Source organism: Desmodus rotundus, chromosome 2, assembly GCF_022682495.2.
Source record: "Desmodus rotundus isolate HL8 chromosome 2, HLdesRot8A.1, whole genome shotgun sequence".
In the NCBI taxonomy this organism is placed as follows: domain Eukaryota; kingdom Metazoa; phylum Chordata; class Mammalia; order Chiroptera; family Phyllostomidae; genus Desmodus; species Desmodus rotundus.
In genome coordinates, this window is record NC_071388.1 from 47,108,255 (window position 1) to 47,122,951 (window position 14,697).

Below are 14,697 nucleotides of genomic sequence, written 5' to 3' on the forward strand. Positions count from 1 at the left end.
ATGTCCCTACTTGATAATCTGTATCAACTTTCAATGGTAGCAAATTAACAATAAACATCTTTGCTTATGGAGTCTCACATAGTGCCTGAAATGGTCCTCTGTAGAGCTGGGGTCAGATGGGAAGATTTTTATAGCCAACATTTTTGAGTCCAGGACCTGGATGTTTGATCTTGTCAAAGTCCATGAGGAACACCAAGGTTGAATAGGATTAAAGTCCAAGAACATGGTTCAGGGGTGCAAACTGAAGGAGTCTCAGAGAGTCACCACATCACGTGGTAGCTTGTTAGAAATGAAGACTCTCTATCCACCCTAGGCTCAATGAATTTAAATCTGAATTTTAACGAGATTTTCACATGATTTATATGCTACTGATCTGCAGATCATATTTTGTGTAAACAAAGGTCTAAACAGTTGGTTCTCTAATTTAGATGTGCATTCAAATTAGCTGGGATGCTTTAAGAACAGATTCTCTGACCTCTTGGAAATATCTGCAGATATTCTGATTTAATTGGTGGGGTCAGAACATCAAAAGCCAGAAGATAGGACAGGTAATCAGGAAAAACTGTCACCAATAATAGGTTCTTAGATATCAGAAGAAGTAAATGGAAATACAAATTAGATGAATGGATAGATGGACAGACGGAGGGAGGGATGGAGGGAGGGATAGACAGAGAGATGGATAACAAGAGGTTAGAGGACTGTGAAATAAAAATTTACTATTTTGATCATAACATTTGGGATAAGTTCCCTCTCAATAACTTAGGCCAGCGATTCACACAGCAGTATTTGCAGACTAACTAAGGAAGTACACATTTTAAAATGTGGATTTTGGCCATACCCCACAGATTGAATCAGCATCTTTAGACATGTGGCCAAGTAATCCGTGTTTTCTATACATGTTTCAGGAGAACCTTACCTATAGAAAAGTGTGGTACCTGCATGTCTAGGTAGAGTTTTGGCTAACAGTACAGAGGCAATCTAAATTGTAGTGTTTCTCATGGAGAGGGCCTTTGGTTTTTATAATCCGGGACAATTCTTCACTGTGCAATAATTGACCCTGCCCCTCTCTGGTGTGACTCAGTGGATTGAGTGCTGCCTTGTGAACCGAAAGGTCACTGGTTCTATTCCTAGTCAGGGCACATTCCTGGGTTATGGGCCCAGGGGGCGTGTGAGAGGTAACTGATCCATGTATCTCTCACACATTGCTGTTTCCCTCTTTCTCCTGCCCTTCCCTTCTTTGTAAAAGTAAATGAATAATAAAATTTAAAAAAATAACTGACCTGGGCATCAGAACATGGATGGATTCCCTGGCTCTGACTACTAAATGCTAGTGACATGACCTAGTCATTGTGACAACCCAAATGTCTTTTCTCAAATCTTTATAGGGTACTTCCAAGCTGCTAATTGCTAGCTCAAACTCCCAAGTTCCTTGCCAGGATCATGGGAGAGACTGATAAAGTGTACAGAACATTACCTATGTTTAACACTTGACTATGTCAGAGATTGAGCTTGCAAAATCTAATCACACTTCCTGTAGCTGTGAATTTGTGTAAGTGAGGAGGTGTGAAGTAGAATACAAAGAACGCTGAATCTGTAATTAGAAGGCTTGAGTTTGAGGTCACTCACTCATTGTACACCATCAGGGTACCATTTCTTTTGCCTGGGATTTTCCACACTATAAAATGGGAATAAAAATACCAGGTTCAGTTGTCTCACAGGACTATTGAGAGATGAAAAATAGTGAAACAGTTATTATATTATAAAATTTTATTTAAATAAAACTTAACCTTTTTCTAGATAATTACTTTTCTCTCTTTTTGGGTTTTTATAACATCTTATTGTAATAAAATATACATAACATAAAATTTACCATTTTAACTCTTCTTAAGTGTACAATTCAATTGCATTAAGTACACTGACAACCATCACCAGTATCCATCTTCAGAATTTTTTAATACCCCAAACTGAAACTCTATACCCATCAAACAATAACTCCCCATTACTGCTCCCTTCAGCCCCTGGTAACCACCATTATACTTTATGGATCTATGAACTTGACTATTCCAGGTACCTCATATACATGGAATCATACAGTATTAGTCTCTTGTGTCTGGCTTATGTCACATAGGGTAATGTTTTCAGGGTTCATATATTTTGTAGTGTGTATAAGAATATTCTTCTTTTTTAAGGCTGAATAATATTCCACTGTAATTATGTACCATATTTTGCTTATCTACTCAGTTATTTTTCATAACTCATCTATAAATTTTATTTTTCAATTACAGTTTAATTCAGTATTATTATGTATTAGTTTCAGGTGTGTAGCATAGTGGTTTGACAATCATGTACTTTATAAAGTGGTCCCTCCTATATTTCAAGTATCTAACTGGCACCATATGTAGTTATTACCTTATTATTCACTATATTCCCTATATTGTTCCTTACATCCCTGTGACTATTTTGTAACTAACAATTTGTACTTCTTAATCTCTTCACCTTCTTTAAGAACTCATACAGCTTAACACCAAATAAATAATCCAATTAAAACATGGGCAGATGACCGAAACATACACCTCTCCCAAGAAAATACACAATTGGCCAACAGATAATATGAAAAGATGCTCAACCTCAGCAGTTATTAGGTAAATGCAAATCAAAGCTCTAAGGACATAGCACTTCACACCTGTTAGAATTGCTATGATCAACTAGACAATTAATAACAATTACCAGAGTGGTTGTACAGCCACTATGGAAAACAGTCTGGAGGCTCAAAAAATTAAGACTAGAGTTACCACATGACCCAGCAATCCCTCTTCTAGGTATCTATCTGAAAACTTGGGGAACATTTATTTGCAAATATATGTGAACCCCTATATTTATTGTAGCATTATTCACGGTGGCCAAGACATGGAGACAACACACATGTCCTTCAGTAGATGATTGGATAAAGAAGATGTGCTGCATATATACAATAGAACACTTTTCAGCCATAAAAAAAGATGAAATACTGCCCTTTGCAACAACATGAGTGGATCTTGAGAATGTTATGCTAAGTAAAATACGTCAAATGGGAAAAGTCAAGAATCATATGATTTCAGTCACATGTGGGATATAAAACTGAATGCAACAAATGGACAAAAACAAACAAACAAAAACTCATAGACTCAAACAACACTAATCTGAAAGAATATATGGAGCCCAATGTTTACTGCAGCATCATTTACAATAGCCAAGCTCTTGAAGCAACCTAATTGCCCATCGATAGAGAAGTTAATAAAAAAAAGTCATGGTACCTATGCACAATAGAATATCACAAGGTCATTAAAAAAGAGTAAAATCTCACCATTTATGACAGCATGGATGGACCTAGAAGGTATTACGCTAAGTGAAATAAGCTGGTCAGTGAAAGACAAGAACCATATGATCATTTACGTGGGGAATCTAAGGAAAAAATAAACAAACACACTCAACAGAAACAGACACATAGATACAGAAAATGGACTGTTGGTTGTCACTGTTGTCTTTTTGTTATGAGGAGTCTCTAAGGTGGATGTCAACTTATACCACAATATTGTATGTTTTAGAAGTTCTCGTGCAGCCCTGTCTGTCCCAGCCAGCAAGCTCTCCCCTGGGTTGAAATATGCGTATCAAGTTGCTCAAATAAAAATAAACTGCAGCTGCAATTTTAAAGGTTGTTTTTGACTCTAGCCCCTGTACCCTAAAGCCTCTTAGAATTTCCCCCATACACACTAGAGAGCAGGTGGTCAATGGGAAATTCCCATAAGTCCCCTGCACAGCATTTTTTCTCAGCCTGCTTCAATAGTTCTGATCTATAATTTCTTTTTAGCTATCTCTTCCTGTGTCTTTTTCTTGCCCTCATATAGTGAAATGAAAATACATGCCTTTGTGCCAGATAGCATTCATTTCCCCTTCTCTAGATGCTCCCCTTCTGCTCTTTGCTCCAAGAGCCTAGCACTATGAACTATACCAACAGGCTTTTACATTCTACTTTCCTGTTGCATTCAGCCAGTAAGTAGCCCCAGTAGGAAGTCAGAAGAAGAGAGAGAAATGAAGTATGACTCTTCATTTCTCTGGTCACCACATCCTGTGAGATTTACTCAGACTGGCTGTGCCTCTTTAGAGAAGGTCACCTGTTTTTTTTTTTTTTTTTTTTTTAAGGCAGCTCCTCTGCAGGCTTTTCTTTGTCCAGGTGAATTTCTCATACCCCTTGATTCTTTGGGTTTTGGAGTGGGACACTGCCAAACATTGGACTTGGAATAAAGGGACACAAATTAACTGTATTTCTGCCAACAATTTGCCAAGAGACTTTCCCTGTTAAGGCTTTGGTCTTCTCCATATCAAATAAATGAAATTTTGGATGGTGTGATCTTAAATGTACACTTCCCAGTCACCAACTATAGTGTTTATAAAAGGATAAAATAAGAGAAATTACTGTACAGGTGTGAAATTTTGCTATGATTATCATTAGCTGGAATTTACATACCCATGCTCTCATTGGTACCATTCATCAACTATGACTTATGGCATCTCTACTGGTGGAAAAGGAGCTGTCTGATATTTGAATTCCTTTGACACTTATTAATGTATGTGATTCCTGGTGGGTGGTAGTGTTGATCATTGTTTACATATTTGGAAACAATATGAATATTAAATTTAGAAATGTCTAATTGTTGGCCCATGTTGTCCAGATTGGAATGGCTTGAAAAAAGAAACATAGCTTTCTGTTCTTTCAGACATACTCATCATTGTCCATCAATCAATCAATGAGCTCTCTTGGAACACTTTCCAGTCATTCATGCTCATGCCAGCTTCTCAGTCACCATTGTTTTGACTCTTAGGAAGCAATGAAAAGCAACCTGAGAAAAAGAAGTGAAAACGAGTGGTTGGCCAGGGCAGCCTTTCTGTTTGGAGCCAGCCATGAAACTGTCAGCTTCCTTCAAAGCAGTGCTACTATTTTGTCATGTTACAATCGTTAGTAAACCTCCCCTGAAGTAACCTAAATCTGAAAACTTGTAGTTTACTGTTGTTAGCGATAAAGGGTCTATTGAGTGGATAGGGTGACCTGCCAAGGCTCATTCAAGAAACAAACACCCACTTTCATTTCAATCATTCCTAGTAAATCCAAACCTAAGGTTATGCTGTTCATTTTTTATTGCTCTATTGCTTTTTAAATAACAAAATTAAATAAACCGTAAGAGTTCTAAAGAGTGGTAATAAATATTTGTTCAGGACATGACATCTGCAAATAGTTTTATTCTTCATTATTTTATTTTACCCTCACTGTTCTCTTGTGAACTTTGCTTATGGTGACATTTGGTAAACGGTGTCATCAAGACACGAAGCTAAGTTTTCTGACCCAAGACCTGTGCTGCATTACAGTGTGTAAACATGTTTTCATGCTTACTTTCCAAGCTTAGAATATAAGCTTTTGCTATTCTTTTCAGCATCCGAAAACATAAAGTTGCCTGAGTCAGAGGGAAGACAGAAATTAGCTCAGTCACCTGAAATGGCAAATGTGAGAATAGCTACTCAGTCTTCTGGCAAGAAGTAAACTCAAGTCAAGAAGGCAATGTTAAGTCTAATTCAAACTTCCATTCAGTTCAATCATTATCTTTACATACCTTTCACATGGGACTACCCCACATCCCTTCAATAAATAACATCTGTGAATTCTGACTGCACCATGCCTTCTATAATCAGTTCCTTCTTACATCTGCAGCATCTTCTGATATTAAGGCCTTTATCATTTCTCTCCTTGACTTTTCAATAATCTCAATTTTAAATGGTTCCCATGTCCACCTCACACTGTCATCAGATTAGACTTCTTATAGTCATAGTGGATGCTCACTAATATTTGCTTAAAGGGGAAACTGATGCATTTGTTTGCAGAAGCTGATTATAGACCAAGGCAACAAAGAAATATTACAGAGCCACTACAAGTTGTCCCCATAATAATTTTTTTCTGGATGAGATCTAAGGTAGCTCTTAGAAATTTCCTATTGTAATGGATTATGTTAATGCAATGCTCTCCCTCCATACTCAATATTTAAGTTAAGATGCTGTCTTAGTCTGCTAGAGATGCTGTAATAACATACCATAAACTAGATGGTTTAAACAATAGAAATTTATTTTCTTACAGTTCTAAGGCTAAGAGTATGTACCTGCAGAGAGAGGTAAAGAGAGATTAAACTCTGTTGTCTTACCTTATGAGGGCACTAACACCTTCATGAGGTCCCCACACTCGTGACCTCATCTAACTGTAATGACCTCCCATGGGCCCCATCTTCAAACACCATCCCATTTAAGATGACCACTTCAATATATGAATTTGGGGGGAGGTCACAGAAAACAAACATTCAGTCCTTCACACATGCTTTGTATTGGGGCAGGGGATATTAATTTAAAATTTCACAGTGTCATACCCTACTTGCTGGTCTGACAGCCTTACCATCAATACTTCTTAACTGTACTCCGTGTGCACCTCATCCCTCTGCACACTGCTGCTTTTAGGGAGGGAAGGAGTGTTTATAGGTGAGACTTTAACTGTCAGCAGCAAGGGTGGCAAATTCTTCCTCTGGGGTGATGAGAAGCAACATGGTCGTGACTCTGCTCTCTTTCTGGTGGCCACTCTCCTGCTTTTGTTTGCTTCACCAGTACTTTCCAAGGCTCCAGTGTTCTCCATTAGCTTACACGCAAGCCTTTCACCCTGAAAATCTAAGCAGCCTCTGTGCTTTTTTTTTTCTTTTGGTAACCCATTTATAACTCACACAGAACTTATATTATTCTAAAGGTTATGTGTTATCTCAATGACCTACTAGCACTTTGTAGTATACTAACTTATTCTGGCCCTGCCCTTACTGGTGTCACTGTGCTGGTTACCTCCCGGGTCTGGACCTCATGGGAATCCCATGGCCTACCTCCCTCTATGGCCTGGTGACTTCCTGTATTGAAGTGGATGCAAAAAAGGAAGCACTTTTGGTCTCTTTCTGTAGTAGCTCAGGTTCAGACTTTAAAGTACTCTCTTCATAGCCTGTATTTCTATCATTCTGGCTATTTGTTGGGTTTGCCCCCACCCCACATAGATGTCTGTGATAGCAGGACTTAAGGTTAACTGTCCTTCTGCATGTTCCTCGGCACAGGAAGAGAACTGGCATTATTCAGTCCTGTAATCTGCCAGGTGAATCCTGGCTTTGATGTTACTAAAATGATGGAACTAGAGTTGGAGGTGATATGAAACTAGGCTTTATTACTTACAAGCTACGTGGCACTGAGCAATTTACTTTTCTCCTGGAAATTCTATCCCCAGTTGTAAAATAAAAATAACATCTTCTTTGCCTTCATTTCTACAAGCTTGTAAGGATAAAAATTAAGTAATATATATTACATTAACAAATTTAAAAGCAAAGCATAAATGCTAGTTATGATTATTATTATTAGTAAAAAAGAAGAGAGAATGGTTGTTTATTGCAAAATAATATGTAGTCTCACGTCAGTGAGAAGCAGAAAGTGAAGACTGACGATCCCTTAGAGCAGCAGTCTTCAATCCGCTTCATTTAATCCATGGGCCCCTCGTTCTGGTTTGGAGACAGCCATGATTTTCTTATCATCTTCCCTCTGTGAGTGTCTCTGTCCTAATAACTTCTTATCTAAGGATACTAGTCAAATGGAATTAGAACCCACTCACATGACCTCCTTCTACCTTAAGTACCTCTCTAAAGTCCTGTCTCCAAATATTGTCACATTCTGAGGTAGTGGCTATTAGAACGTCAACATGAATTATCCTCCCATGAATTTTGGGGGGGTATAATTCAGGCCTTAACACTGATAGGTCAAAGTAATCATCTCTATATCATAATTTCACTATAGTGGAATCTTTCAGCAAAATGAAGTGTCAGGGTTCTCCAGAGAAATTGAACTAATAAGATAGATAGAGATAGAGATGGAGATAGATATAGAGATAAAGATGATAGAGAGAGAAATAGAAATAATGATAGAGATAGTGATCGAGACAGAGAAAGAGAGTTAGAGAGAAAGACCAGGGTTGTTTATAGGAATTGACTCGCTTGAGTATGGAGGCGTGAAGTTCCATGATCTGCCATCTGCAAAGTGCAAAACTCACTGCAAAGGCAGTGGTATAATTTTGACTGAAAGGTCTGAGACCCAGAAAGCCACTGGTGTAAGTCCTGGTCTGAGTCTGATGGCCCGAGAATCAAGAGAACCAATGTTCAAGGGCAGGGGAAGATGGGTATTCTAGCTTAAGCAAATAAATATCCCCCTTCTCTGTTATTTTGCTCTATTCAGGCCCTTAGCGGATTGAATGATGCCCACCAGCATTGTTGAGGGAGATCTTCTCTACACTGTCTGATTCAAACGCTAACCCCTTCCAGAAACATCCTTACAGACACACCCAGAAATGCTTTGCCAGCTACTTGAGCATCTTTTAGCTCGGTCAAAAGGATGAATAAAACTAACTATCACAATGACTAAACCTTAAATTGGAATAAGGAGGAGGTATTTGCCTATCTAAGAGTATTCAAAGGATCAGAACAACACAAATTTCGTCAAAAATGCATTTAAAATTTCTAGTAGTCATTATGAGAAATGAATTAGCAACATAACTTGTATGTTATGTTCCATATACTTGATTAGGCACTATACTTCTTTAGTGAATTTAATCTTTATGAAAGTCCTGTGTGGTAGTGTTATCTCAGTATTCAGTTAACATTAGTTTTCCGTTCACAGACTTACCTGTGGCTTCTATTTTAACTCAAAGTGAAAGAAAAAATCCTTAGAATGGCTTATGCATCCTGATGTGATCTCAACCCCTCCTCTTCTTACCCGTTACTTCTCTGATCTCTGGTCCTTCCACACACTACCTTGCCTCATAGTATTCCAGCCACACTGGCATTTTTGCCGATCTTCTAATGTTCCAGGTGAACTCCAGACTCAAGGCCCTTGTACATACTCTTGTTTGTGCCTGGAGTAGTCTTCTTCCAGATATCTACATGGCTTCCAGCAATACACCTTTCAGCCTTGGCCCACATGTCACTTTTTCTCATTAAGCACAATTTAAGCAATTTAAAATTGCTCCCTCATCCTCCACCATAGGAATTTTAATCTTTATTTCCTGCTTTATTTTTTCACAGAACTTATTACCTTCTAACATACTTTTCTTATGTATTTTGTTTACTGGACTAGTACATGTCTATTGGCTCACTGTTGCATGTCTACCCTTCCTTGTTCCTTTATAGGTACAAAGCTGGAAACTTACAAACTGTATTTTCCAGATTTGATTACCATCCAACTTCTGGGTAAGTTCTGTCATTGAGAGGATCCATCAGGAGTCTGGGAGACACAAGGAAAAGACCAGCCATCCCTGGAGTAGTGGCAGCAGCTGTGGCTGTCTTTGTGGGCTTGAGGAACCTCCCCAGCTAGTGTGATTCCAATGAAAAAAATTACAGCAGCACCAGCAGCATTGGTAGCATAGAGCTCTTGGAATTTCTCTTAGGGAGACAATGACAATGGACTTGTGTGGGGGGTTCCTACTGTGTCAGTTGGAATAGAGGCTCTTATCTTCCCGCAAAGCAGCAGGGGCAGAGGTCCCAGCAGGAGTCGCACCAGCAGTGAGGCTCCAGCAGCCTCAGTGGCACAGCTAACAGGGAAGGTACATTTGCTCTGGGTAACAACAGTTTCCTTTTACTCTTCTTGTCCTTGGGATGGTAGTTTCTACTCTCTGGATAAATTCTCTCTTTTTCTCTTAGTCTCGTAGCTACTTTGATGTTGTTATAATCAAATCAACATGATAAATTGTCTCTGTTGGAAATATATATAGTGACTCCTAATTTCCTGAATGGACCCTTGTTGATATAATACATTAGAGGTTGCTGCCTGAGCGTCAATCCAGAAATACACACTCACTGCCATTGCTGTTGCCACTGCATGAGGCATCCAAAGACTAGGTAAGAAGACCCTTCTTTCCCCCTGCTTTCCAATCTTCCATGACTGCCTCCCATTCACGGAACCTAGCCAGATGGCAGCTGGCAAGACAGTCAGGGAAACGTCTACATCTAGTCCCCTGGGTTACAGAAGGGGAAACAATGGAGCTGAGATCATAACCTGTTCATTTATTTGAAATAAACTCCATGATTAAAGTGATTTGGACAATTCTGCCCCTAATTGTTTTCTTAGTATGAGCACCAAGTCTATTTATCATCAGTGGTGAATCTTTGCTTAATAAATTTTCATTGCTACTGAGCAAGAGCCCACTGTCCAATAGACATAGAAGGCAAAATGATGACACTGGCTTTTGAGAAAAGTAAGAATGATTTATTTAATGTGCAGTTGACTCTCAACAGAGAAGAGGCACTGCTCAAATCTGTCCTCCTGATGGAAGGTTTGGGGTGAAATTTAAGGGGAATAGGAGCTGGTTTGCAGAAGCATTGGCCCAGGAAGTTTGGATCGGAGGGTTTTGAAACATGACCCTTTATGGTATAGGGTCAAGAGGGGAGAGAGAAAGCACAAAGGAACTTCAGTCTGTCACAGTTTGATTGGTCATTTCTATATTTGTCCATGCGAGATCTATGCACTATATCTTCCTTATTGAAGGACCCCTCTCTTTATAAAGGGATCTGGGTAGTCACATTTCTGCTACTTGAGGTTCCTAGACTGAAGATTCTTGGTTCCGAGATCATCCTGTGGATAGGCGTGACACATGCACAGTGCCGTCTCTGTAAAATAACTGAAAAATTGTGTTAATCTCCAATTTGCTTTAAGGAACCAGTGTGCTATTTCATCATTATTTTTTTAATGAAAAAATTAATTCATTCAGACCTTGAAACATTATTTGTTCCCGTTGATAGAAAATTGCACACATTTTCATTTGTATGGAAGAACTACCATGCTAAAGTTCTCTGCTGGTGAGACAGAGAGGTAGAATAGTAGACAGAACAAAGGCTTTGAATAAGAGTTAAGAAACTGAGGTTCTAGAATGCTCTCTTTCTTGACCATGTGACTTCACTTCACCAGTGAATCCTAATCACTGAGTCAACAAATTTTTACTAAATATCTTCCTTGTATCATATTATATAGATATACTAATACACATTATACTGTATTTTGCCATGTATCATGCACACTTTTTTTGCCTGAATTTTGAGGGGAAAATAAGGATGCTCATTATACACTGGTAGTACTAATTCCGTACCTATATAAATGTTTTTAATTCTTTTATTTATGCTTGTAATGTAATGTAGAAATTGAAGAAGATGATACATCTGATATTGACAGGGATGAAGAATTCATGACATTCCATGATGCATAAATTTCATAAATTTGTTACCTGTAGGTACATAAAATTTCTTGTACCTTGTATCTGTTCTTGTGTTTTGTAATTATTTGTTACATAAAATTTCTTGTACCATAATATGTTAAAAAATAAATGCTAAAGTTCCTTTATAATACAAAAAACACAAGTATCTAAATATTAATTAATTAATTAATTAATTAAAAAATTAAAACGAAAAATTTTTTCTTGGAAGTTTGGGCCAAAAATGTGGTTGTGCATTATACACGGCAAAATATGGTACGTCACCATTTCTAATGATTCACCAATCCTGGTTGATTCAAAATATATCCCAGATCTCTCAATTGATTTTCCATCTTGTCTGCCATGACCTTGGTCCAAGCTACTATAATCTTCTCTTGGGTTACTACACTAGCTTCCTAACTCATCATTCTGCTTCGCATCTTATCTCTTTTTAACAGGCTTCCACAAAGTGGTCAGAGTAGGAGAGCATTTTTAATGCAAGTACAATAATAGTGCTCTTATGCAAAAAAAAAATTATTCCTATCTTTTATAAGATATTCAGATCTTGCATGATCTAGCCCCACTCTAACTCACTTACCTCATTTTATATTACTTTTCTGCTCACCCTGACATACTATACTTGGCTACTAGAAGGCAACCAATTCTTTTTTTTGGTTCCAAAGAACGTCTCATTGGATAGTATTCCTTCTACCTCATGTGCTTTTTCTCTCAGCCCTTACTTAGGATATACTATTATTCATCATTCAGATTATAGCTGAAATATATGAATCACTGACTACCTGTTTCATAATAGCACTCTTCATTCATTGCTCTTCTCTGTAGATTTGTAATTATATTTTATAATAACTTGTTTGATGCCTTTTTGTCCTACCAGAATGAAAGTTCCACAGAGAAGGAAAAGTGTGTTTTGTGTAGAACTGTATCTTCAGTGTACAGCCAGATGCTAGATAAATATCTCTTCAGTAAATGATTAGGAAGTCATTGAAGAATTTTAAATAGAGAAGTGGCTTGATCTGATGTACAACATTTTTAGAAAGTCGCTCTGAACTTTATTTTTGCCAAAAAAAAGGAAGATTAGAGGATGTACAAGGTTCCAAATATTCTCAGATACTACGATTTTGTTTTCCTAAATCTGCAGCAGGATTCTTAAAACTTATCTAATGCCTCACTTAATATGCCTTATTGTGACATGGGTGAACGATTAGCTTTAGAGCCCTCTTGTTACAAAGGAGAGAAATGGAGGTGGACTTGCTTGGTAGATCATGCAAAGAAGCTAAATTCTGTATTACCAAACACAGGATTGTGGATGCAAAGTCAAGGACTATATGATTATATAATTTGTTAATATCCAATATGCACTTTTCCCCCCTTTGGCATTCCTTTTAGTCAGAATAATTGGCAAGTTTAAAGAGACATCTCAAACTCTTCAACAATGCCCTTGAATGTTGGCCACACATACTTGATTTAGATGACAAGAACCCTTTGCATTTTTGTTGAATCTCATTAGCTAACCACATGCAAAATCCATAATTTGCAGAGGTCTGGAGATAAATTTACCTACCTAAATTAGATGACATTTTCAGAGGGATTAGATTTTGAAGAAAAGTAGCAGCCATCCAGCCCAAGTGTATCAGGCATTTGTTGACTGAGCAAACTTTATTATTTACCATATATCAGAGGCTATGCCAGGTGCTGTGGACACAGGGATGTGCTACATATGTGGAAACTAAAGAAGCAAATAACCTTTAAAGGGTGATGATTGGTTCATTAGAATGCATAAGACCAGGAAGTATGAACTTCAATATTTGGTCCCTAACAAGAAAGGGCGAACCACGTCCCATGGTCCAAATCTGGTTAGCCTCCTGTTTTTGTACATAAAATTTTATTGGAACACAGCCATGCCCATTTGTTTGTCTATTGTCTATAGCTGCTTTTATGCTACACTGGTAGAGTTGGAGCAGAGAGTATCTGCTCCAAATATGGCCTGCAAAACTGAAAATATTCATTATCTGACCCTCTGTAGAACATTTGCGAACTCTTATACTATGGTACAAAGGCTCTTCATGGGCTGATTCTAGAAATGATTTTCAAGTAATAAACTTCGATGTAGTGAGAAGTACTACCTTTCCTTTTTAGACAGAAATTTCCATAAGGTATTTCCTTTACTTGTCTGATGACAATTATAAAAACTGATGGACTTGAGTGGTATGTAAGGTTTGGTTGGAAAAATTCAAGGGAACTTGGGAGATTGTAGGAACAATTCCTGCTTAAAGGGTTTGTGACTTGCAGTCACAGTGTGCTCATATGCTTAGTATCTGTTCCTGGATTCACTTTGGATCAATGTACCAATAAGAGACCTTTTTGTTTCTGATTTTTGACTGTAGAGAGCATCAATGGCCTGGGCCTCAGCTCTTGCACCCTGACTTCCTTTTCACCATTTGCACTGAGACTACGCTTCCCACAGCTGCTCTCGTCCAAGGACTGAATTCTGCAGGGACCTTTAGGCAGGCCTGTTCCTAAACGATGAGAGCTCCTTGATGAACAACTTTGCTCAAGGGTTTATGACAACCTTATTGAAATTTCCTTATAATCCCCACCTCTACCTTTTTCCTTCCATCTTTATTGAAGTATAATGAGCAAAATTATATTTAAAGATAGTACTGTAAGATATATATAGTAATGATTTGATATAATGTATACATTGTCAAAAGCATTTTTGCCATCTAGCTGGTTACAATTCATCACTATTGAATGTGAACATGTAAATTCTATTGTCTTGGCAAATTTCAATTATACAATACAGTGTGATCCACTATAGTCACTATGTTATACATTTTATCCTCAGACTCACCTATCCTGTCTTCCTCCCTTCCCTCACTCCTTCATCTGGGGTTGATTAGAATGGTGCAGGATATCCCCTCCAAAGTGAAGAAAAATGCTGCAATTTATAACCCGTACCACAGAGAAGGAAACACAGCACATGGTAGTCCTCTGGACACAAATCATGACACACTTAGGAATACTGCTCTGGCCTATCTACTGGGTGACAGGCTAAACTGCCAGCCTTGAGTGGGGCTCCCAGCAGGACAGGGTTCTGCAGCAGATCCGGACCACAGTAGAATTAGCCCTGCCACTTGGGTCAAATGATCCTGTAGACTATATGGTGTTAGAGATGTCAGTGGGGGAAAAGATAGAGTATAGGGTTTACAGGAAATTCCAATTAGAGAATTGCAGCACAGGCCCTTTGGATTCTGAAGCAAGGCTGTGTCATTGATCACACAGAATTGTATACCCATTGGACAAAGCTCTTGGCATGTAACTGGTTCTTGGTAGAGGAAGAATGTTTGACC